The sequence below is a fragment of the Podarcis muralis genome, chromosome 7, assembly GCF_964188315.1.
Source record: "Podarcis muralis chromosome 7, rPodMur119.hap1.1, whole genome shotgun sequence".
NCBI lineage: Eukaryota > Metazoa > Chordata > Lepidosauria > Squamata > Lacertidae > Podarcis > Podarcis muralis.
In genome coordinates this window covers 25,687,515-25,711,612 of record NC_135661.1, presented here as the reverse complement: position 1 = coordinate 25,711,612, position 24,098 = coordinate 25,687,515, and the positions used below count along the sequence as shown (strand labels likewise).

The 24,098-nt window shown below is 49.2% G+C and overlaps 1 protein-coding gene across 2 annotated transcripts in view; it reads right to left on the bottom strand.

The window, feature by feature from the left end:
• Positions 1 to 1,072, bottom strand: part of SEMA4C (semaphorin 4C) — a 63,940-nt gene extending 62,868 nt beyond the window's left edge. Inside the window, exon 1 of one of the 2 annotated variants that reach the window (XM_028740612.2) lies at positions 980 to 1,072. The gene's annotated coding sequence lies outside the window, so the exon portion shown is untranslated. Of the gene's footprint in view, positions 1 to 411; positions 786 to 979 lie in introns of those variants that run through there. The other variant, XM_028740611.2, reaches the window with a different exon arrangement.
• Positions 1,073 to 24,098: the final 23,026 nt, after the last annotated feature.

Below are 24,098 nucleotides of genomic sequence, written 5' to 3'. Positions count from 1 at the left end.
TGTTATGGTGGGGAAATCAGAGGATGGGAGCATCTGAAGCGCCGGCGAAGGAGAAGGCGAGGGGGCCCCGCGCGTGCACACGGCATTATAGGCAAAGGGGGTGGCGTTATCTGACGGGGGTCTCCCCAAGGAAACTCTCTGTTGGCCGGGCTGGGCGTTCGCAAGGCAGACCCCCCCCCCCGCCGCCGCCGCCACGCAACACGCCGTTTTGGCCCCGGGGAGGAGATGGGGGCGCTTTCTTTTCTGCTTCCTTTCTCTCGCCTGCGCGCAGCGTCCGCCCCTCGAGCGACCCCTTCCCCGGACCCCGCCCGGCAAGGTAAACAGACCGGCGGCGAGACAATAGCGGCGGCGGCCCGAGAGGAGCCAAGCGCGCCAAAGGCGGGGAAGACCCGCGGGCTCCTCGGCGCTCACCTCTCCGGCAGCCAGCCCCGCGCGCCGTCCTCTTGCGCCTCCTCGGCTCCGCCAGATGGGAAAGGCGTAGATCCACAGTCGGCGCCCGGACAGAGGCTCCCGCGCGCGCCCCAGCTTCTCCCGCACCCCGCGGCCACCCCAGAACTTCGGGCGACCCTCCGGCCGTTCCTAAGGCGGCGCTGCTCCGGCTGCTCCTCCCGCTCGGCTGCTGCCCTGCTCGGCTGGCGCGGGAGTGTTTTCCTGGCTCCCTCGCTCGCTCCCGCCTTCCTTCGCTCCCTTTTGCTTTCACTCTCCTCCTTCCTTGACGTCAGGGCCGGGGCGGGAGCCGCCAGGCGGGAGTCGGGAGCGAGGGGCGGCCAGGGCGCGCGCTCTCTCCCCCCACCCCTCGCCCTCCTCGCTCCCGCGGGACGGGGTCGCTCGGCCGCCGCCCTCCCCAGGCGCCGGGCTCCCTAGAGCGCGCCCCTCCGCGGCCGAGGAAGGCGCCCTGGGGAGGCCCTCCAGCATCTCCCCCTCCAGCCCCGCAGCCCCCCGGCCCGGGACTCTTGATTTCGCAGGTGCACGTGTCTACCTGGGTGCTTACAACTCACGGAGCCACCATTCCGCGCTCACTCGCCGCGAAACAAAGCCGAGCCTATTATGCTCCGCGTCCAGGCGCCGGGGAAGGATTCACACGGATTATTCAAGCACATTCGCGCCTGTTGAGCGCTGCCCTCTGCCGGGCAGAGATGCTTTCTGGATGTTACCTTCCTATTCCCTTTCCTTCCCTTCCCCGCGAATTCGTTTTACTGGCTGAGTTTCCTTCCAGCAGGAGCGGGTTTCAGATACAGGATTAAGGCCACAAGCCTGTTTAAGGGGTGCATGTGTGAAATGGCTCTAGGGCCAAATGCTGTGCCGGCTAATGTTCCTGGCAGGTGCTGGAAGTTGGCGGGTCGAGGGGCTCACAAGCAATTGCCACTTCTAAATGCTTTTTCTTAAGGATATAGGCAGTGCTTTTTTCTGGGGGGGATGCAGGGGGACGCATACCCCTAAACATTTTGTGAATCTTTGTACTTTTGTCCATTTACTGTATTTATTTTACCCCATTTGAAATGGGTGGTTTTCTTGAGTCAAAATGAGAGTACCCCTAAACATTTTTTTTTAGAAAAACACACACTGGATATAGGAAGCATACACAAACTTCACAAATGTGCAATATATAAACAATAATAAAGCATAGTAAAAAAGTAATTTGGGAGGAGGAGGGAGCACCATCCCACTTGCCTTCCCATCACAATGACGTTGCTTTCTCCGCAACCCAGCAAAAAAAGATCAGGCCAGTGGTCACATCACCCCAAAGACCTGAGCACGCAGTTTGCTCCAACAAGACTGGGGTTGGTTGAGGTCTTTCCAGCCTCTGCCTCCTGGGCTGTGTTCACACGCCCATTTGTTCTGCATCCGGTGGTTTGGTTTGTGAAGCCATGTGGACACAAGAACGTAAGCCACAATTCACATCTATCTGGGAGTTTCTCAAGAAATAATGTGCTTTGATGTGTGTCCCCCCCCCAGCCCCCGCAAGCTTTGACCAATTGAACAAGTGAACCAGATGAAGACATCCATGCCCACTCAGATGACTGATGGAAGTGCAATTTGAAACAGGGAGTTAAGACTGGTGGTGTAGGTACTTAAGAACACCAGAAGAGCCCATCTAGTCCAGCATCCTGTTTTTGCAGTGGCCAACCACATGCCCATGAGAAGCCAGCAAGTAAGACCCAGGCACAAGAGCCCTCTCCCCTCCTGTGGTTTCCAGCAACTGGTGTTCAGAAGCATTGCTGCCTCTAACTGTAGAGACAGAACATAGCCATTGTGGCCAGGAGCCATAGCTAGCCCTCCTTGAATTTGTCTCATCCTCTTTTGAAGCCATCCAAGTTGGTGGCTGTTGCTGCCTCCAGTGGGAATGAGTTCCACAGTTGGCCTTGGGTACTTGGCTTGAAGGAAGGCACCCATGAGATTCCTCCTGGCTCTGGCTCTATGAACTTTGGTGCTGTGGGATCTAATAAGGGGGGAACCTCCTCAGTCACCTGCTGATCACGAGCATCAGGCTTACAGCCAGCTCCTTTGCTTGTTGAGCTTCAGCCTCTGTCTCAGTTTCCCAATCACTTCTGGGCTCCCGGGGCCAAGACCCCTCTTCCCCATCACTGCTCTATCCCTCCTGAAGGCCAGTCAGGATTTCATGTGGCTCAGAAGCTGCTCTCTTAGGCAATATAAAGACAACAATAACAATGCACTTTAAATTATTCAAAGTTCTTTGGTAATCCTATAACAACTCTGTAAAGTAGGTCTGAATAAATATCCCCAGATTGCAAGTGGGAGAGGGCATGGCAAGAGAGTTGGCTTAAGCAAGGTCCCTGTCCTAGTAACTTTTGAATTGAGCACAGGTAACTTTTGAATTGGGTTTCTTGGCACTGAGAATGAATGGCACTGGATGCGGGCAGTGAGCTGGAGCCAAATGAATAGTGTAATGAGTCCTGCTAGTGCCATGGTACCCTTGTCTCCTACTTGGCTCTGACAAGGTAAGGAGAACCCACCCCCCAACAGCATGTGGGGTAAGGGGAGGGGAGATTGTTCCATCAAAAGGGGTTTGTGAGAGGTTTTACTTGTCCTGATGTGCACACATATCTTTTGTCCCATCTGACCAAAAAGGTCTTGCAGGTTTTTCAGAGCATGGTGCTGATAATGCCAAGGTTGCAGCTTCAATCCCTGTATGGGACAGCTGCATATTCCTGCATTGCAGGGGGTTAGACTAGATGATCCTCTGGGTCCCTTCCAACTCTACAATTCTATGATTATAATTCTATGATTATGACTAGAGGCAAAAATGGGGTGACTATACGCACCACAAACAGCAGTCCCTCGTTCATCTGCTCTCTAACATGAATTGGTTTTATCCTACACAGAGTAGACCCATTGAAATTAATATACAGTTAGGTTAGTAAAAGTTAGTTGGATATGATCCACTGTCTCTGGATCAGTCCTTTCCAACCTGGTGCCTTCCAGGTTGGACTACAACTCCCATCAATCCCTTGCCAGCATGGTCAATTGTCAACAGCGATGGGGATTGTAGTCCAAAAACCTGGCAGCACCAGGTTGAGGTTAGGCCACCGAAGAGGCACAGCCAAGCAGGAAAGACTTCTAGGAATCATCTCACAAGTCACCTGTTGTAGCTTATTGATACCCCCACAAATATTCTGAACTCAGGCATAAAGAGCAGCATATAAACAATCCTAATAGGTGATTGCAATTAACAAGCAAACACCTGAAGCTGGGAGGTCCTGCTGATGTTCTGCAGGACTGGTGGGCTGAACCAACTTCAGCTTTGCACACAGCCTACCTCATGGGTCACCAACAGAGCACCTGAAGGGATTTTCCACCAGCAATGCTGGGGCGCCAATAGATGGCTTCTTCCTGAAGCACAATTGTTGTTGTTTTGTGGTAGTGGGGGGACATTCCTAGAGAAAGCAGTTGGGTAGGGAAGGTTGATTCCTGCCTATCTCTGGCACAGGGCTATTTGTTTTGTCTGGGTGCCCTTATCTTTTATGGCTTCATTGAACACGTTGTGGCCCTATGGCAGATTCCCCAGCCTAGTACTTTCTAAATCTATTGGACTCCCAACTCCCAACAGCACCAGCTTGCATGGCTGCGTTTCCATCAGCCCCAGCATCCTAGAGCTACATTGGGGGGAGCTGATGGAAGCTGTAGCCCAACCACCTGGAGGGCACCAGGTTGTGTTTCTCTGCTGATTCTGTTTTATCCCTTTATTGGAAACCGCATTTGAATCAGCATACAAGTTGCCTAAATAGATAAGCTGATGACTCCTCTTTCCCTGCACCTGGGCTTTCCCCATCCATGCAATCCTGTTATCTCTGCCTTCCTGTCATTTGGGCTGTGCTCTTGCACAACACCCATTTGCCTCCAGATCAAAGGGGCTTGCGTGGGACACAGGAAGCTGTCTCCTCCATATGGGCTATTGTCCATTTAGCTCACTGCGGATGGGGGGGGGGGGGCTTTTTCAGCCTGAGAGAAGCATGCCAGTGGGGGCAAGGCCAAAGGCAGAGGAGAAGGAGAGAAAGGGATGTGGCTCTTACCTTTGTGCGGGAGGCTGCACCCCAGCTGTGCAAAAGTCTGAGTCTTCCACAGGCACACCTCCATCCAGGGAAGCAAGGGGCATTAATATCATGGTTACATGGCACATTCCTCTCATGGGAGGGCTGGAAACCCAGAAGTGCTCCTCAGAGTCTCCAGCAGTGACTGGTCCTCTCTGTCACCTGCTCCGTGATCCTTTATCAACAGATGTCAGGGACTGAACCTGAGACCTTCTGCATGCAAAAAAGGTGCTCCACTGTGGGGCTCGCAAACTGGCATGTAATAATTCTGCGTGTGGACTTGCATTTGGATCTTCCACACCAAAACTATTTGGAGCTGCCCAGCAGACATTGCAGTGAATGGGGAAAGCAGCAGCACTTTCCAGCAACAACAGTGACGCATCTTGTCTTCATCCCTGGAAAGGTGATCATGCAAGCAATACTCCAGCTGTTGCATCTGCCTGGCGGAGTTTAAAGTTGCAACCAAAATGACTCAAGTGACGGTCAGCAAAAGGGAGCACCAGAAAGACTTGGTTTATGAGTGCAAGAAACTTGGTGTGAAGAGGCCTGTAATGGGGGGAAGGAGAGTTACATGGCATTCTTAGAAGACTGGCCCCAGGATATCCTCTCTGGGGCTGCAATAAAATATGTGCCCTAAGGCAAAAGAAACAATTTGCCCCACCAATGAATATGCAGCACAATAATTGCTTCCGAGCCAGCCTAATTAAAACCATTCTTCTTGCCCAACTCCTATTTCTTTTATTCATTCATTTTATTACATTTCTGTCCTGCCTTTTTGCCAAGGAGCCTACAGTTGGTGCATACAGCTCTCTGCCTCCCCATTCTCTCCTCATAACAACCTTCCAGGATGGGTTAGTCTGAGAGATGGTGACTGAGAGATCACCTGGTGAGCATCATGGCCAAGCTGGCCTTTGAACCCTGGGCAATCCCTCACTACACCACACTGGCCTTCAAATGAGTTTGTGTCGGAGAAGGACATCTTGATGGATTTGGTCCCCCCTCGGGGTGGGGGTGGGGTTCTACCTCACGGAAAGGGCTTCATAAAGGTAAAGGTACCCCTGCCCGTACGGGCCAGTCTTGACAGACTCTAGGGTTGTGTGCCCATCTCACTCAAGAGGCCGGGGGCCAGCGCTGTCCAGAGACACTTCCGGGTCACGTGGCCAGCGTGACATCGCTGCTCTGGCGAGCCAGAGCCACACACGGAAACACCGTTTACCTTCCCGCTAGTAAGCGGTCCCTATTTATCTACTTGCACCCGGGAGTGCTTTCGAACTGCTAGGTTGGCAGGCGCTGGGACTGAACAATGGGAGCGCACCCCGCCGCGGGGATTCGAACCGCCGACCTTTCGATCGGCAAGCCCTAGGTGCTGAGGCTTTTACCCACAGCACCACCCGCGTTCAGAAAGATAGGAGATGGCTTTAAAAGAGGGTTAGACAAAGTGATGAAGGCTGCCAAAGGCCAGGATGGCTGCGTTCTTCTGTACAATATGCCTCTGCAGAGCAGCCGCCGGGAATTGCAAGTGGGAAGAGTCCTGCTTGTGGCTTCCCGCTGTGTCTGCTTGGCCATTGTGAGAACAAGATGCTGGACCAGATGCCCCTTCTGCCTGACCCAGCAGGGCCTCCTGATGATACTGTAGTTCTCAATTTCCTGCATTAATCTTTCAGTTGACCTCCCAGTTTGCACCTAAAACCTGCCACCTCTGGTGTGTGCACTGTAACTGCTTATCCCAATCTGGTGCCCTTCAGATGTTTTCAGCTGCAACTCCCCTCGGCCCCAGCCAACACAGCTGTGCTGATGCTGAAGCTGATGGGAGCATGGCTGTGGTGTCTGGGGATGGCGGGAGGGAGCTGTCGTCTGAAGGGCACGAGATTTAGGAAGGCTGCATTGCAGCCTTAAACTGGTTTAATCAGAGATGGAAGGGACCCAAGGGTCATCTAGTCCAACCCCCTGCAATGCATAATTGTTCTTTTCCCAGGACAGGGGAACCTGAGTGTTGTAGTTCTCTGAAAGAGGATTATGAATTCTCAATAAAAAAATGGGCACTCTTACCGAACTACAATTCCCAGAATGCTTTAGGAGAAGATGTGACAGTTTGCTATAATCAAAATTGACCTTCCCCAGCAGCGGACATGTTTGCTGCCTTGCAGCAGAGCCATGTCTGCTGCTGCCTTTTCCAGGCATCCGGAGCCATTTCCATTCCCAGTATGGCTAGCATCAAAACCAGGCAGTGGTCTCAGTGTGTGTGAATGGTCGCAGTTCAGTGGTAGAGCATCTGCCTTGCAGCCAGAAGCTTCCAGGCTCAATCCCCAGTATCTCCGGGTAGGGCTAAGAGAGACACCGCTGCTTGAAACCCCAGAGAGTCGCTGCCAGTCAGTGTAGACAATACTAAGCAAGGTGGACCAATGGTCTGATTTGGTATATGCCAGATTCCTATGTTCCTGTGTGCACAGCGGGCAGAAATGCCCTGTCCTTTCATCTTTAAAGATTCACTGCTGTGCCGCAAGTAGAAAAACATGCAAAGCGAATCCTCCTGCACCCCCCCCCCATCCTCTGGGGAAGCATCACCTCTTGAATGTCTGCCTGTCTTGTGGCTGATAAAGGGCCAGAAACAAATGATGCCGACCTTAATCCACCCTTGTTCTCCTTCTCCTGGCCTCTATTTCTTAGGGTACACAGCACACAAGCAGAAGTCTAGAGCTGGCATAGGACAAGCCCTGTGGCAATCATGAACGCCTCAGGGTACTCCAGTTTTCCTTTGTCAGATGTGGTTTCCTTCCTTTCTTCTCTAACAAACCTGCTGGCTGCTTGTTCTTCAGGGTCTCTCCTTGAGACTCCCTTATGTGACAGAGAGGAGTTTTCCACAAAAGGAACTGGGCTTTCGGCAGCTTTGGGGGAGGCCTGCAGCTCAGCTGTCACAGAACATCTGCTTTGCATGCAGGAAGTCCTGGATTCAGCCCCCAGCACTTGGGACAGTCTTCCTGCCCGAGGTGCCAGGAGAGCCACTACCACGCAGTGCAGACCATAATGAGCTAGAGATGGATCAGTGGCTCCATTGGAGGCAGATTCCTACGCTGTTCCACTATTGTTCCTACCATATTGGGAGAAAACAAGTTGTCCCTGCTGCAGATCGCTGAGCTTTAGTCTCTGAAGCAGTTGTGCAGGGAAGGGGTGCAGAGGACAGTGGGCCTGCTGTTGATGGTGATGGGAGTGTAATTGCAACAGCTGAAAAAGGCAGCCACCAGGCAGCACCGCCTGTCTTCTTCAGCTCCAGCATCCGTTTAAGAGAAGGCAGGCGGGATTCTGCATCTATATAGCACCTTGCATTAGAGAGTCCCGGGTGAGTGCTACGTCAGCGTCGCACTGAATTAGAATCAGGAAAGCAATATTCTGGAGAGGCAAGGGGAGCAGGGGACAGAGGGAGGCTGCTGTGCCAGGCCTGGTGGCAGACGTGTGGCAAACCACTCAGGCAGCCTGGTGCCCTCTGGGGGTTTTGGACTATGACTCCCATCAACTCCAGCTAAGCATAGTTGTAGATGGGGATCCCCAAAGCTCCAGTTGCTGCTGGGAAGTTGTCCTGCAGCACAAGCCTTTCTGAGGTTCACAGGAGCTGTGCAAGAGTGTGGCAGAAGGAACAGGGAGGTGTGTGTCCAGCCGTGGCCACCAGAGCCCAGCTGGACCTGTTTTCAGGCCTGGTCAAGCCTCTGGATGGGAGATCAGGAGGGGAGGCATTTCCTGTCACAGAGAATAAGACACACCATCTCATTCCCTGCTGGCTGCCTGCTAAAGGCCCAGCTGCAGAGGGTGGCTCAAAAGAGAGAAAACCAGCCATGAAGGAGTGGGAGGAGGAGGCAGCGCTGAGAACCAGGGAACATCCTGCGCAAATTAATGTGACAGAGTTGGCGAAGTGATGGCATCACAAGCTTGTTTCACCTCCAAGAGTGTGTTTCAGGGGCTACTTCACCAGCCTGGAGCTCACCTACAACTCCCATCCCAACAGGGCTGGGGCTGGTAGGAGTTGTGGTTCAAAACATTTGGAGAGCAAACTGAGCTGGTGGTGTTGGGGAGCTGACAAAGATGTCCCTCCATGCCCATCTGCTGGAGAGTCTGTGCTGCTAGCCTGGGAGGAGGGAGGCCCCCCTGTCCATGGACTGCTGTCCCTGCAAGACCTTCTGGCGCTGACTTTGCCATCTTTCCGGTGTCAAGTCACGATGTTCTTCTTCTTGCAAACATCTGCTGGGATGGTTATTTTGCATATTTTTAGCTGATTATCCCTGATGTTTTGTCTGCTAGGATAATGTGGCTATGGTATCGTGGTACTCCTTAGACTGTTTTATATTATTGTTTAATTTTTGTACATTTTAATCTTCTGCAAGATGAGTTTCTTTTGAAATACCGTAGATGTTTAAGTCATTTAATGAACAAAGTGAAACTTTAATAAACTCTGGATGCTGCCTGATACCAGCCTGCCAGACGGGTATCGCCCTTCTAGTCCACGACTGGGCTCTGAATGGGCCTTTTGCATCACCTGCTACTCTGAAATCCTTTTTAATTAGAGATGTGAGGAAGTTGACATGGGACCTTCTGCATGCAAGGAATGAGCATTGTCACCTTGCTCCCTGCGCCCTCCTTTGCTGGTCTGTGTCTAGGGAAGCACATTGGCTCAAGCCTCCCACATTCAAAAAAAAATTTTTTTTAGCCCAAACTGTCTTGGCTGGCTCCTGGGATGTCAGCAGCTTTCTTTGCCCTAAGTATACCCACCTCTCAATTCCAGGAAGCCATCAACATCAAAGCTTGCTCAGTTTGAGGGGCCAAGGAGGCACCTCCCAAATCATGCACTCTTTTGAGATTCAGATCGCTCTGAAGCACCCAGAGGCACCAGAATCAATCAGCACAAGCCAATCTAAACTGCACCCAGGAGCAACTGTGCCTCGGGCATTGCTCTCTATGTGCATTTGTAAATAACCATGCCAAGCTTCCTTTCTTCGAACCTGCATTAACGTTATACATTTGCTTCTGGAAATGGAGCTTATTGCTGGCCACAAAGGCCTTAATATTCTGCTTCTCCAGCTGAGCAGGACAGTGCTCTTGCCCAGAGGAACGGTAATAAGCAGAGCCTGACCATCTATCCCTGTCTTGGCTCCCACCCTCTTAACTCCTTCCTCGTTCCTCTGAATTCCCCAACCTGGTAACCTCCAGATGCTTTAGACTACAGCTCTCATCAGACCCAACACCATCTGTCCATATTTGTTGGAGCTGTGGATTAAAACAACTGGAGATTCTTAGGCTGGGGAAGGCTGCTGTCAGGTGTTTCTTAACTTCAACCATATGAAAGCTGGTTCCTAATAGGTATGCAAGTCCCAACAGAACTTGCTTCCCAATGCACATTGTGCAGGGTCTGGATGCAAGGCTATTAGAATGGGAAACTGGCTGGTCTGACTGGGGAAGGACCATAGCTCAGCGGCAGAGTATCTGCCTTGCATCCAGAAGCTCCCAAGTTCAATTCCCAATGGCATCTCCAGGTGGGGCTGGGAGAGGCTCCCTGCCTGAAAGCCTGAAGAGCTGCTGCCAGGCAGTGTTGACAATACTGAGCAAGACGGACCAGAGGCCTGACTCACTATAAGGGCTCATGCATCCATGGAGGTGGCCAGGATTTTGTTGGGGATGGGCAGTGTTAATTTGAGGCTCTAGTCTGGGTTCACATTTGCACAGGAGCAAATTCCCCCTGTTTATGGGGAGGGTGGTGCCCCATAACCCTTTGTCCAATCCCTTTGCCTGGGAGTTTCCCCTCTACCACACAGGCCCCTTTTGAACAGCCCTGCTGCCTCAGCATTTCCCTTGTCTCTGTTGCAGATGATCATCCAGCTTTGCCTGTGTAAACAGAGGCTTCCTCTCCCCTGCCGGGGTGCCTGGCAGTGTGTAATCTTGGCCTTGGCGGTGGTGACTGGGGCTGGAGTTCACTGACGCAGATCTGGGCTATTGCAGGATATGGAGAGTGTCTGGTTATGACAGCACCTCTCCTCTGAAAGACGTATCTTTACTTGCTGGCCTGTCATCATCCGTCGTCATCCCATGAGAATTAGGATCAGGAGTTAAGTACTGAGGATCCAGCACGTCAGACAGGGATGGCAAGTGTTGATGTTCCACAGCTAACCTTTGACAAATTAAAAATTAAGCTCATTGATTCATATGGCACACACTGGAGAGTTCTCCAAGAACTCAGATGTGAAATTGTTGATCTCCTGGGTGGGGGGGAATATGCAGCTTGTCACTAAGGATGGTGAAAGCTCCACATAAACTGTAAAGAGATCCAAACAGGATTTCTCCAGAGTCTGACTGAATAGAGAACAAAAAGTCAAATGAGGTTCAGGGAAAGGAAAGCTAAAGTATTGCACACGAACAGAGCAAAGAAATCTCTATGCACCCCTTCTGGACTGGCAGTGGCTAATCAGGAAGGAGATCTTGCTCTTGAGGCTAGCACAGAGGGTGGCCAGGGCCGGCTCAGCCATTGGGAAGAGTGAGGCAGCTGGCTCTGTCTGGCAGCAGTAGTTGGGAGGCAAGCAGCAGTAACAGCAAAGGTTTGTGAGCTGTGTCCAATGTCCACCATGCACACATCATGGGTACTAGCCACAATAGCTATACTCTATGTCAGTGTGCCAAGCTAAATTGAAAGGGATAGGAGCGAGGCAAGAGGAAAAGTTGGCAACTCTCTAACAGCCAATGGAGCAGCACTTGAGTTCCTTTTACATGGAGCATTACGTTTTATGGATGTGTCAGTCACAAGTGGAGCAGATGGATGAGCCTCAGTATGGGGTGGGAGAGACCAGGGCAAACGATTAACACACCCACACCCATTTGCTACACTCCTAATGGGGAGGAAAACAGCCAGCAGATCAATCCCATCCCAATCTGCTTCCTAATCTACGCTCTCCTTCCTTTTCATCCAAAGGGAAATTAATTAATCAGGCCTGCATCTGTTCCACACCCACCCTCTGCTGAACAATGCAAGCGCTTGGGTCTCTCTGCCTAACCCACCCACACAGACAGTTTCCCGCTGCGCAGATCTCCAAACAGGAACTCATCCATCACAAGCTCAGGACCTCGTGTGGAACTTCGAAGCTTTCACTCCCACAATCATTCACAACTTCTCTCTCCACCCATCTGGTGCCTGCTGGAACCCCAGTCCTCTTCCATTCACACGCAGCACGCACTGGTTCCCAGCTTCTCCTCCTATTTCTTAACCAGCTATTAAGCTGATTCTATTTCTTCAGTGCTTTAGGGTGCAAACTAACATGCAGAAATTAGGCATATGAAACATTGCCCATCATTTATCACCATGTGTGGGAACATAAAGGTTTTTTATAGAACAACTATTTTTATTCATTTTTCAGAAACCAACACAACACAAATGGGGAGTGCAGAGGCCAGTTCCAGTGAAGCGTTTACATCTGGCATGGAAAGATTTCCATGAGAACCTGTCTGCCTGAATCTATGTTGCTTAGTGGCTGAATCAGATATAAAATTTGACCAAACTACATAAAATTTATCAGTGTTCTGACTTCTCCTTGTGCACAAAGTTGCCAAGTCAGTTTGTCCATGAGCACAAAACTCCACAGTTGTTGGTGCCAAGTTATTGTCAGACTAGCACCACACTTCTCCAAACATTTGCGGTCGTAAGCCTTGCAGCAATCGTCAGATGGGTTATCAGATCTTCAGGAACCAAATCCTAATTTTCAAAGTTAAAAATGAGGAGAAGAGCCATTTTGGGGTTTGGGTCCTTTTAGGGGGGGGGGAATTGGCAGCCAGCCAGCCAGCCACACTGATTCTCAGCCATTTTTTGGTGCCCCCCCATCCGCCCTGCTCCCAACAGCCAGTCAGCATTCCACAGCCACTGAGGAAGTTCAGTCCTTACTGGGCTGCCTTAGGAGGTTATTCATTTAGTTAAAACATTTGTGTCCCACACTTCAGCCAGAAAGGTTTTCAGAGCAGCTTCCATACAATCTGTTAAAACAAGGCAGTCTTTGCCCGCAGGGTTACAATCTAGAAAACACAACACAAAAGGAAAAAGGGACAAGGAAGGAAGGTGGGGGTGGGACAAATGCAGGCACCAATTTTTAAACAGCAGTTTTTATAATGTGCAGCTTGAATGGAAGCAATTCAGGGGCAGCCCATTCTTGATGGAGCTGCTCTTCCAGCAAAGCTGGTGGAATATGCCCTGCTTCCCATGTCTCTCCTCAGGCAGCCTGTGATCATTAATTCGCTAAGTAGAGGTGTGTGTGTGTTTAAGCAACAGAATTGCATTTATTAAATACTAAATGTCTAGGCTTTTTTTTAAGGTCTTAGCCTAGCACTTAAAAGTCACTGGGTTATACACTACTTACCGTAACTTAAGAGTAGACCCATTGAAATTAATGGCCATGGCTACCTTAGGTCCATTAATCTCAATGGTCTACTCTGACTAAATGTTAGTTGCTTGTAACCCATTCAAGCGAGGAGATCCTCGCTGCAGACTATGGGTGGTAGTCAACAAAGCTTTACTCAGAGTAGATGCATTAAAATGAACATGACTAAGTTAATTTCGATTGGTCTACTACTGCAATAAAACTCCGCTGACTCCCACCCTGTGGGTGTTGCTGCTGCAGGGAAGGGTCTCTGAAGGGGCCCCGAAGAAGGCAGGGGAAGTGGCTCCGGAGGCCACCTTTAGATCCTGAATCCCTCCCCCAGCTGGATGACAAATAACAATGAATTAGCATGTAGGCACCCAAACATGTTAGTCCCCAAAGCACTTCTTCAGGCATCATCCCTGGATGTTGCTGGACTCCAACTCCCATCAGCTCCCGTCACCATGTCCAATAGTTAAGGGTGCTGGGAGTTAGAGGCTCAGCAGCATCAAAAGGGACACAGGTACCCCCATCCCTGATTTGCAACAACCCTGTAAGGTGGGCCAGGCTGGGAAAGAGTTAACTTTAACAATGTAAGTTAGCAGGAGCCTTTTGTGCATGTCAGCACTGACCTCTGTCAACATGTGCAGATCCACTAATGGTTAAAGGTAGGAGAGCAGCAGGCAGTTAAAAAATTGGCATCCTGATCGATTGAGATGAGATGCAAACTGGGACCTCTGTGTCTCACATTCTCAGGGAAAGCTTCGCCTGCGTTACTGTTTCCTCCAGTTAAGCTGTCCTTTAGCAGCTGGGAGCAGGGCAGAGGCATGGGAGGGGTGATGGCTAATAGTAAAGGTGGAAAATGCCAACCTTCTGAATTTCGGAAGAAATAACAGTTGCTCAGTCTAATCTGAGCTCCCGGTTCACCTCTGCTCCCTGTGCTGTTCACGGTGGATCACATCATAAATGTGCTTCTTTTCTCTCTCCACTAGATACTTACCTGGTGCCTGGGGCTGCTCAGGTTAGTCACATGTTACTGCTCCTTTTTCTAAAAGTAATTTGCAATCCCATCTGAGCCCCATGGGCCAGACCTCGCTCTCCCTGGAAGGAGCTGCTGACCCTTCCTTGGCTGGGGCTATAATTAGCCAAGCCCAGAAGTGGTGCAAAAACCTGCAATTGGAGAGAGCCCTCAGGTGGGATCACACCTGAGCCAGAACAAGGGCAAAGGAGGTGGTTTGAAAAAGGGCTCCTTATAACTGGGGTGAATCACCAAATTATTTTAATAGTATGTAACCTGATCCTGGCTGTTGATTCAGAATATAGCCCCACTGAGCCTCCTAAGGAAGGCTGGAATGACATGCAGTGGTGGGAACTTTATATTGTTTTTATCCCAGTTTTAACTATCATTGTTCCCCCACCCTGACAAAAAAAACCTCTGGGAAATTATAGATTGCTCCTGATCATTTCTGTTTAGCTGAGAAATCTTTAGCACTCCTTCCAGAACATTTCCCTGGGGGATAAAGCGTTCCTTTTAAACCAGTTTCACTCCGTGGTGTAGATGTCTGAAGTCGGGGAGCAGGAGAAGGGGCAGAGGCCACATAACACTGCAGCCTTTCCCAAGCTGGTCCCTTCCAGGTGTTCTGGACTATAACTCCCAGCACCCTAGCCAGCACTGCTTGAGAGGGACTTCTCTAGCAATAGTTCTGTCGTTTACAATTTTGTTCCTTACAGAGGATAACATTGCTGCTGCTGGCAATGCTCTTGCATTGCATCCATTCATGCTGGTGGCGATTGTGCAAGATACCTTCCCAGTTATGCATCATGTTAAATATTGGGAGAGGAAGGCAACATTTGGATTTTTCCTCTAAGGTGTCAAGGTCTCTCAGTGGTGGGGCAAAGCACGGGCACACTAGTCCTTCGCCATGGGTTGAAATGTGCACCCTTGCTCATGAGCTCTGCCTTGGCCAGTTTGATGGTGTGAATCTTCCCACAGAATAGGCTGAATTGTGTCTTGGTATGGTCAGGGTTTCCCAGACTTCTGATAAGCTGAGGACACACTGTTCCCCCCCTCCCTGAATTAGAAGTTGGGGGACACAAATAATTCTTCCACTTTGGGGGTGGGGAAAGGTTGACTTCTATAAAGGCTAAGAATCAAGGACTGCACTTCTTCCCTTGTGTGTGTGCATGAGGACCAAATAAGGTGTGCATCCCCATTTAATTATTTCACTTGCCTTAAGGAAGGGTTGTTTCTTACAGAAATGGCGAGGGCATGGGGGCCCAATCTGCATCAGAACATTGACATGGGGGCAGAGGAGCTTTAGCCCCTCCCCTGCTGCAGTCCCAATCCAGATCAGTCCTCCCTGCCTACAATTTGCATGAGGGGAGAAATGCCCATTTGTTCCAGCTGCATATTTTTCTGGATGGCACTGATTAGAGTCTAGAGTGCAGTGGAGGCAATGCGTTAAAGTTCCACTGCCTCCTCACACCACAGTCAGGTCACTTGTGCAGGCTATTTCTATAAGGAAAATTCTGCAGCAATAATGTCACATGTACTTGGCCACTGATTTGGGACTGCTGCCCAGAGCAGCAACTCATTCAGAGATGCAATGGGCAGCCTTCTTCAAGGATGGCTAATTTGGCTTCTTCTGTGCAATGGAAGTGATGGAATGAACTAAGCATTTGCACCTGATGCGGAGAGGTGCAGAGTTATCCGTTCCCAGTGGCAGCTATTTGAAGACATGGTAGGCCAGGATGCTGAATCATGCAGAGATCAGTAGGCAGCCTCTTCTGCAGGTTTGCTCTTTGGGCTGAGGCACACTTTGGGAATTAATGATCTATCTGGTTAAGAGAAGTCATTTCACTTTTGCTAAGTGATACAAGCAACAATCTCAGACTGTGAAGGCTTGTTTGAAAAGGGCTTGTGCTCCCCCCTCCCCCCATGAAAAACTTATCTGCAAGGAAACCGTATTTGTGGTGCAAAATGTCAAAAACTGCAGCTGTCCAGAAGCCCCACCCATAGCGTGAGGGAGACCGCAGCTGAAGCAACAGATGGTCTCTGACAATAGTTCAACGGCAACAGGGAAGGGAGGGGTAGCAGGGGGGCCACAATCTGACTTCGGAAATCAAAGTTTATTTGTGGAGAGGCATAAAAAGGGTCTGTGCTAATAGAACAGCTGAAACACGGCAGCTTCTCTCAATGTGATGGAATCCCTGTGTAAATCCATATTCACCAAGAATCATAGTGCCCACCCTCCAGTTGTGGCTTCAGGTCAGCTTTGGGGGGGGGGGTTGGGGGGTGTTTGTGTGTGTGTGTGTGTGGACTGAGTGCTGGACTTTGATCCAGGAGATACCGGCTCAAGTATCTGCTTACCCTTTATCATCCTACAGCCAGGCTGAAATTTATGGTGCTCTCTGGAGAAATGGCAGGATGAATAGTAATAAAAAGAAAAAGCTCTTTTTTTAGACTGTATCTGTCCCAAATACATACTATCCCAGTTCTTCAACAATGACAATTATTTCACATGCATTGGAATAATCTCGCATCACACATATACAAAAATATGTGCTGGAAAAGTTTATATATAGTGTTAAGTGACCTGGAGTTATTGCACTGAGTAGGTACACTTCTGAGTTGATGGAAAGACACAGCCATAGTATAGAGAGAATAACAATGGCGGATGTTTACAGAGCACTTTTTGAGCGTTTCCCTCCCCCCTCCCCCCCCCACTTACACTCCCTGCAGGAGGAGGCAAAATGGAAGGAGGCGGAGGGAACTTTCAGACTGGGTTAAGTTTCATGTGCTTAACCACCATTCCAAACTGCAACACCTTTGTTACACAACTGGGCATTCTCAGCCATAGCAGTGTGTCCTTTTCCACCAAAACAAGTCTTTGTTTCCACATTTACTCTTTGCAATAAATAGAAATGTGCATCTTGTTCTTACTTGTGTGACAGTTAACCCCACCCTGGGATTTCCCAGTTCTGTTGAAACCAGGGATCTGCTTCAGCTGCCAGGTATTGCTTCCCCTCTCTCCCAGTTCGCCAGCCTCTCTCCAGGTACTGGAGGGCCGAGGGGGCTGAACTGGGGCTGAGGTGAAGCAGGATGTGAGCAAGAAAGGCAACAACTGCAAGAAGGGCAAGTCATGGGCAAGCAGCACTTTCTTCATCCCTTTGACTGGCCCAAGGTGGTTTAAAGGAAATCTTAATGGTTTCCCACTTTCTCTGCACATAGCTAAAAGAGTGTTTATTATTTTTTTAAAAAAGAATCCTGGCCATTTGCTGCCTCTTAACCAGAATCTGCTGCCTTCCTTTGCCTAAAGCAAGGTAAGGAAGCATCCTTTGACAGAGTTCTCCCAACACTTCCTGTTATCAGTTTGGCAACCCGCCCACAGCCATCTGGCCAGTCCCAACGCACCCTGCAGGAAGACTGGCCAAGTTGCTTCCAAGGCCATTTCCCACTTAGCAATTTGCGGATTTTGAGCACCCTTAACAGTGACAGGCAGACGGGCATCACCCACTGGCTACCATCCAGAGGGAAGTTCTCTTGCATTCTTTGCAGACTGTGTCTCATTAGGGTGATCATTCACACATTGACAGAAAAAGAGGAAACACATCACCAAAGGAGAAGAAAAGAAGAGGCAGTTTTGCATACAATTTGCATATGCCAACTTATCTGTACCACTTTAGCTTACTTTAGAAATACACCTCAGGCTTCCAAAATGTTTTGGGAAGAGCTCAGAGAAGGTAGGGTGTGCATTCAGAGTGTGGTTATTGCTTTTGGACCTGCTGGGATGCAACTCAGCTTGTTGCAGGGTTTGCAAGCAGATAGAGAAGGGAACCTCCAAGATTCCCAATCTGTCTCACTATCCTTTGATCTCTGTGCTGACCTTTCTTTTTTTTTTTTTAAATAATTTTTATTCAGTTTTCAATTTAAAAAAAAAAAAAAAAAAACCAACTTGCATAAAAGAAATCCAAACAAAAGTAAATCAAACACAAAACAAAACATAACCAAATTTTCATTCCCTTCTTTCAGTGACTTCCCCACACTCCCCTGCCCACCTTCCATTTTCATTACATAACTCAGCAAATTATTTATTAAATCTCTTAAAAATTTTTCAAATCTTTCCTTCCAATTTATCTGTTTCCCATTTTTAAATTGTCATACTTTTACATGTTCCCTTTCCCATCTTGGATCTATTCTCCAAGGTCGGCCTAATTTTTCTCCCACAAACTCATCCCTCTTTATATTAAATCCAAAATCATAATGTTTCAGTTCCAAATCCCAGGTTTTTACCACCTTACATTCCCCTCCCCCCTGCCCCCGTTTTGCCCCTACCCAAATAAGTATCCTCAAAATAAGACAACAGTTTTAGCCCGGATTTCTCACGTCCGAGGCCCTCAGGCCCCAGTTAGTCTCTCCGGGATAGCGCGAACGGGTAATGGCGGATTCCCTCCGAGCTCCGGAGGGAATCGGCTCCGCTAAGGACGGGTCTTGCCGTGCCGGCGACACGGGGACCCTCAGAAACCGCAGGCGCTGAAGCCTGCGGACATGGTGACTCGGTGGGCTCCTTAAGCGCCCTCCCTGACCCGCGAAGAGCCTTTTTAAAGGCTACGGAGTGGACCGGAGAGTGGCGTGGAGCTGAGAGTCGATCGCTGCCTTGGCGGAGCGAAGCCGCGAGCCATGACCGGAGAGCGCTGTCTTTCTTCCTGAAATTTGGATTGGAAATGCAACCCGTGAGTAAAAGGAAATTTCGGCACTAAAAGTTTCTTATTTATGAATTCGAGTACGATCGGGGGGACGTGTCAAAAAGGAAGTCCGCACTCCCCCTTCCCCACCAAAAGACTTAAAGCAAAGAGAGAGCACCAGGTCGGAAAGACTTTGGTGCTTAAACTGAGAACTTTCATAAACTGAATTAAGAAGTAATTTGTGCAGGAGTTGAAGAGAGAGGAATTCCAGAGGTTTTGCTTTTCAAGTTGACCCCCCCCAGACCCGGGGGGCGCTCTGCGCGGGAGCCCGAGAAACAGAATAAGGAGTTTGACAGCTGTCAAAAAGAGCTGTCAAACGACTAGCCGAAACGTGGAACTGTGTTACAACTGCCTTTTTGGATTAAGTGCTACACTGAAACTGAATTGTTTGAACTGATTGGAAACAAAATAATCTTTAACAACAAAGTAACTGACTGTTGGGTGAGATTTATGATGGAAATCCCCCTGGAGGGAACTGATGACATTGCAATGGCTGCCGAAGGAAAATTACTGGCAGAGATACAAAAAATGTTTTGTCTGGTGGGAACCTTGCAAGAACAGAGCGCAATCATGACTGAACAGCTGGTGACCTTCAGTCTTAAACTTAGCATCTCTGTCGATGGGACCAAACAAGTGGAAAAAAAATCTGCAGCCACAGAAGGAGAGATAACCCCATTGGGGGAAGGAGAAGAAGAAAGAGTTCAACAAGAATGCAAACAGAAACCTGCAACTTTTGGGAACCAAAGAAACAGGGAAGACAACCAAGGGAATACAAGTCTGCAGGGCCAGAAGAAGAGAGAAGCCCCCGGAATAACCAGATTACTGAGCCAACAAAGAATGAACAAGTTTGAGGGGGACTTCTTTCTTGGGTTGGACTTTGGGAGATTTGTTCCTATTGGACAGATACCGTCTTTGTTTGACCTGGAAGAAAGAAAATATGAGGAGCTGGAGACGGAACGTCATGGAGAAGGGAAGACCAACAAAAAGGACTATAAACAAAATCTGTGCTGACCTTTCTATTGATGTTAGGCTGATATTCTTAGAGTTGTTGACCCAGGATCCTGCTTCCCCTTTCTTCATGCTCTTCATTTTGAAGCTGATGGAGAGAGGACATATTTGTGCGTCTCTCCGCTGAGTGCAAGAGGCAAGCACAACTCTCCGCAGCTCCAACTTAGTTGGCTAGAACTAGGAACTCTTTTCTACCCAAGTAAGTGTTTCCTAAAATAAACCTAAGCTTTCTTATTTTCTGTGAGCAACCAAGGTAAGCCTGCTCTCCCAGCAAGGATTCAATACATAGCCAGCTTCAAGCTGTGTGCTAACTCTGCCAAGTAAAACAAGTGCCACCAATATTTTTTGCTGCCTGGTGCAGAGAACCCTACCCCATGCTAGCGCCATTGAAGCTTGCTGCACCATTCAGCAATTCATTTCTGCCTTCATCTGTCACCCTAAATGTAACCATATCTGTATAAAGGTTTGGGGGAGGGGCAGTGCCTCTGGTGGGGCCAAGTCATGCTCCTTCTGTGGTGGTTTGTGCACCTTTGGTCCCTACCGTGTACTCAGATCTCACCTGTGGCTCTTACAAGCTGTCAGCAGGCGACAGCAGCCACACCCCAGGGAATGGCTTCCACTGGCTGGCTAAACCAGGTGAGGGGAGCTGATGGGTCTGAAACCCTTGGTGAGTTAGGGAATTCCCCTGCATGCAAATACAGGTTCAGGCAAATTGAGCAGACAAGACCAAGAGTGGGTTAAATGGCCAAGAAGGACGTGTTGCACTTGCTGTAGAGGGAAATGAGGGGCAGATGGGGCTTGTCAACCTGGGAAGGTAGCCCTTCTAGAAGGAAAACTCTGATCCTAAATCTCCATTGCTTTGCAGCTATATTCATTCCTAAGAAAGCAGTAAACCCTGAGGAAAAATTTGTAGCCGCTGCCTTGTGAGAAGTAAACCCTACACAAATCTGGAGTGGAGTCCTCAAGACAGTTGGAGGGCACCTCATACATCTCCTTCCAGCAACTCCTGCAGCCAAGCTGGTGCCAAACATATTGCTATAATTTCCTTTGAACCACATCAGAAAGGCTGTTTTGTCATCTGAGCAGTCCATACACACGGCCCAAGCATGCATCCTGGAGAGGTCACTTTGGTGCTCCTAATGCAACAAAAACAACGCAGGAGGCAGCAATCACAAGTTACCATTCTCCGCAGCCACAGCAGGTGCTGTGATTCTCAGTGCTTTGACTTCACACCCAGAGACACTCCACTGTCTCTTGAGTACAGATTGGCAATCTGTTGTTTGCATTTGTATCGTTTTTATATCTTTGTAAGCTGTCTTGTGAAAAGATTTGCTAATAGGCAGGGTATATATCTGTGAAATAGATGTGTAAAAGTCCACCGCTTGAGTCAGCTTCTGCACCTTGCTGCCTGTGGATGCAGTGAGGGAATCACTGAAAAAGGCAAAGGGAGACCCTGCCTCGTGCAACCCACAGCCTTTCCCCCAATATCTTTTCTGGCCCTCCTTGGATCCAGAAGAGCACCTCCCACCCTGGAAGTGGATATTTACATTGCAGTTGGGACACTGACCTGCCAACAATACTGGTGACTGAACAGGACAGGGCCTGGGTGGCTTGTAAAGTCCCCAGCTAGCCTAAGAGCCTGGCCTGTCCCTTCCTCAAAGGGCTAAAGATAGAGAAGCTCAGTGGCTAATCCTGAGGGATTTATCACCAATCCCAGGACCATTGTCCCACATAGATTTCACAGGACACAACCTGTCTGACTTCATTGTGCTGGGAAAGTGCCCTTGCATTTTAAGAGACGGGTGGGAGTCACAACCTAGAACTCTGCTTACATCATTGGTTTCCCCTGCCCTGAATCTCATTAGCATTTATTTACATGTAAAGGTATGCATATATGGGATGCATTGAAGGATACAGATTTGACATGAGTAAATTATATGGCAATCTGAGTTGTTCACTGCTATTGGTTCCCTGCCTGCTTGCACCAAGAGTTGCCCAACACCACCAATAGCATACTGACATGCTTACTGGGGCTGATGGGAGCTAAAGTCCAAAACATCTGGAGGCCACCAAGTTGGCGAAAGCTAGGTTAGAGTACTGGACAACCTGGGACCTTCTGTGTGTAGAGGATTTTTCAGACACAAAAATGTATTTTTTTGGGGGGGCCTCCTTTTTAATCTTGAACCATATAATTGTATGGTGGTAGTGCTGCTGTTGCAACCAACCTTAAATCAGGCCACAGTCAGGGCCCTGATCCACCAACCAAAGCCAGGCACCCTATACCCTTGAGATATCCCCAAATGGGAGTGTTAGTAATTTGCTTAATTCAAAGCAGAAGCAACAAAGGATCTTTGCTCATAGTTCAGTAACTTCACTGCTACACAACACAGGAGGGAAACCTCTGGCCTGGACCAACCCTTCTGTTAGGTGGCCCAGCCTGCAGTCTCAGGTGTCCTGGAGGACACTATGCCATCAGTCCCATTGGCTTCTGCCTGTGGAATGGGCATGGTGGATCAACTGTTGCCTCCTCTCACTGTGAGCTCTTGTAGAAGACAACACAAAAGGCAGGAAACTTCCAAGATGAAACCAATTCCCACATGGAGCCCCGACAGAAGTGGTCCCCTGTCCTGGCAGGCATAAGCATCTGGGCTGCCTGATTCCACCACCCAAAGAGGAATCACACCTTTGCTGCTGCTGCTGCTGCACACAAACTGCCGCCCACACAACTGCTTCCCTGAATGACAAATGGACAAAGAAGTCATCCATCTCCTAATGGGAATGCCCAACAGGTCCCCTCTCAGCTGCTTGCAGCGACTCCTCAGCCCTAGTGAAAATGGCTGCAGGCCAGATCCATGCCCACTGGCATTTTCTGCTTACAGGTAAAATATGCTGCTCATTCAATCCAGCAACTGTTTTAGCAGGCTGGCCCTATGCAGAACACCCATGTGTGGACGCACGCACACTTTGTGTGGCTGCATGGCAGGAAATTGAGGGTGGCAACCATAGAACTGGATGGCAGGTAGGGGGAGTCAGGAATGCAATCCGGGGACCTTTCAGGCCACTACTGTTGCAAAGGCAGGCCTGACTGTTTTGATTATTGGAGGGAGTGGGCACAGCAGGAGGTGAGAAACCTCAGGACTGGACTTCTACAGAACCGCACACACCCTGCCAACTGGACAGTACTAAGTTAGCAAAGGTTGGGTTAACCCTTTGTGCCAAATCAGCCGTGGAAAAGTCCTTCTGCAAGGAAGCTGGCCATTACTTTGCCTGGGAAGTCTGAGATGGGAGAAGGGCCCACAGGGCCTGCTCAGCCCCCCCCCCCCACATCTGAACAGGAGTGTCTGCTATGGCACCTTCCTTGCCTCTGGACGTCCCTGTCCATTTCCATCAGCCAGACCCACTCGGCTGACTTTCAGGAAAAGGAAGATGCTGGCTTCCTCATTGGCTTTGAACATGGGTGCTCTCTTTGAATTGTTGGTGGTTCTGATTTGTCATCTGTGGATTGTTTTAATTATATTTATAAGCTGCCTCTAGAATATCCCTTGCTTTATTTTTATTTTTTAAAAATATTTTATTAAGGGTTTTCTTGTTTTACAGTGCAAGTGTAATGCCTCGTATTTTTTTCCCCATGTAACATTTTTACAAATCTGTTTCATTTGTTGAGGCATTAGGGGGAGAAGAAAAAAGAAAGAAAGGGGGGTGGAGGGAGGGGAAATGGATGGGGGTGGGGTCGGGTAGCGGTGTTTCTATTATGCTTAATGTATGTAGAGTTTGGTGTCAGCGTGCTTGTGTTGTTCACTTGTGTTTCTTTGGTGGTGAGAGAGGTTGGGGTTGGCCTAGGGTGTGATTGTTTGTTTGTGATTGGCTGTGGTGATCTTTGTTTTCGTGTGTGAGTGAGGTGGGTGGGTGTTTTGGATCAGGTTAGCCATATTGATTTGTATGCTGTTGGTGGTTTATTGTCATTGTCCTGTTGGGCTGTGTATGTGATAAAGGGGAGCCATACCGGGGTGAAGGCGTCTTCTTCTGTTTGTCCCCGTGTCAGTTTCAGTTTATTAGTTAATTTTTCTAGTAGTGCTGTTTCCCATACTATTTGGTACCATTGGTCCATGCTTACTCCTGACAGGTCTCTCCAGTGTCTGGTTATGGTGTTTCTGGCTGCTGAAAGTAGGTGGGTTATGAGTTCTTTGTGGGGTGTAAATGGGCATTGTTGTCTTGGAAGATGTTTAGTAGGGCCAATTCTGGGGTGAAGTCTAATACTTGCTTAGTTATTTTACATATTTCTTGTATGGCTGTTGTCCAGAATAGTTGGATTTTGGGACACTCCCACCACATGTGGAGGTATGTGCCTGTGGAGGTGCACCCTCTCCAGCATTTTGGTGAGGTTCCTGGATGTATTAGCGCTAGTTTCCTTGGTGTT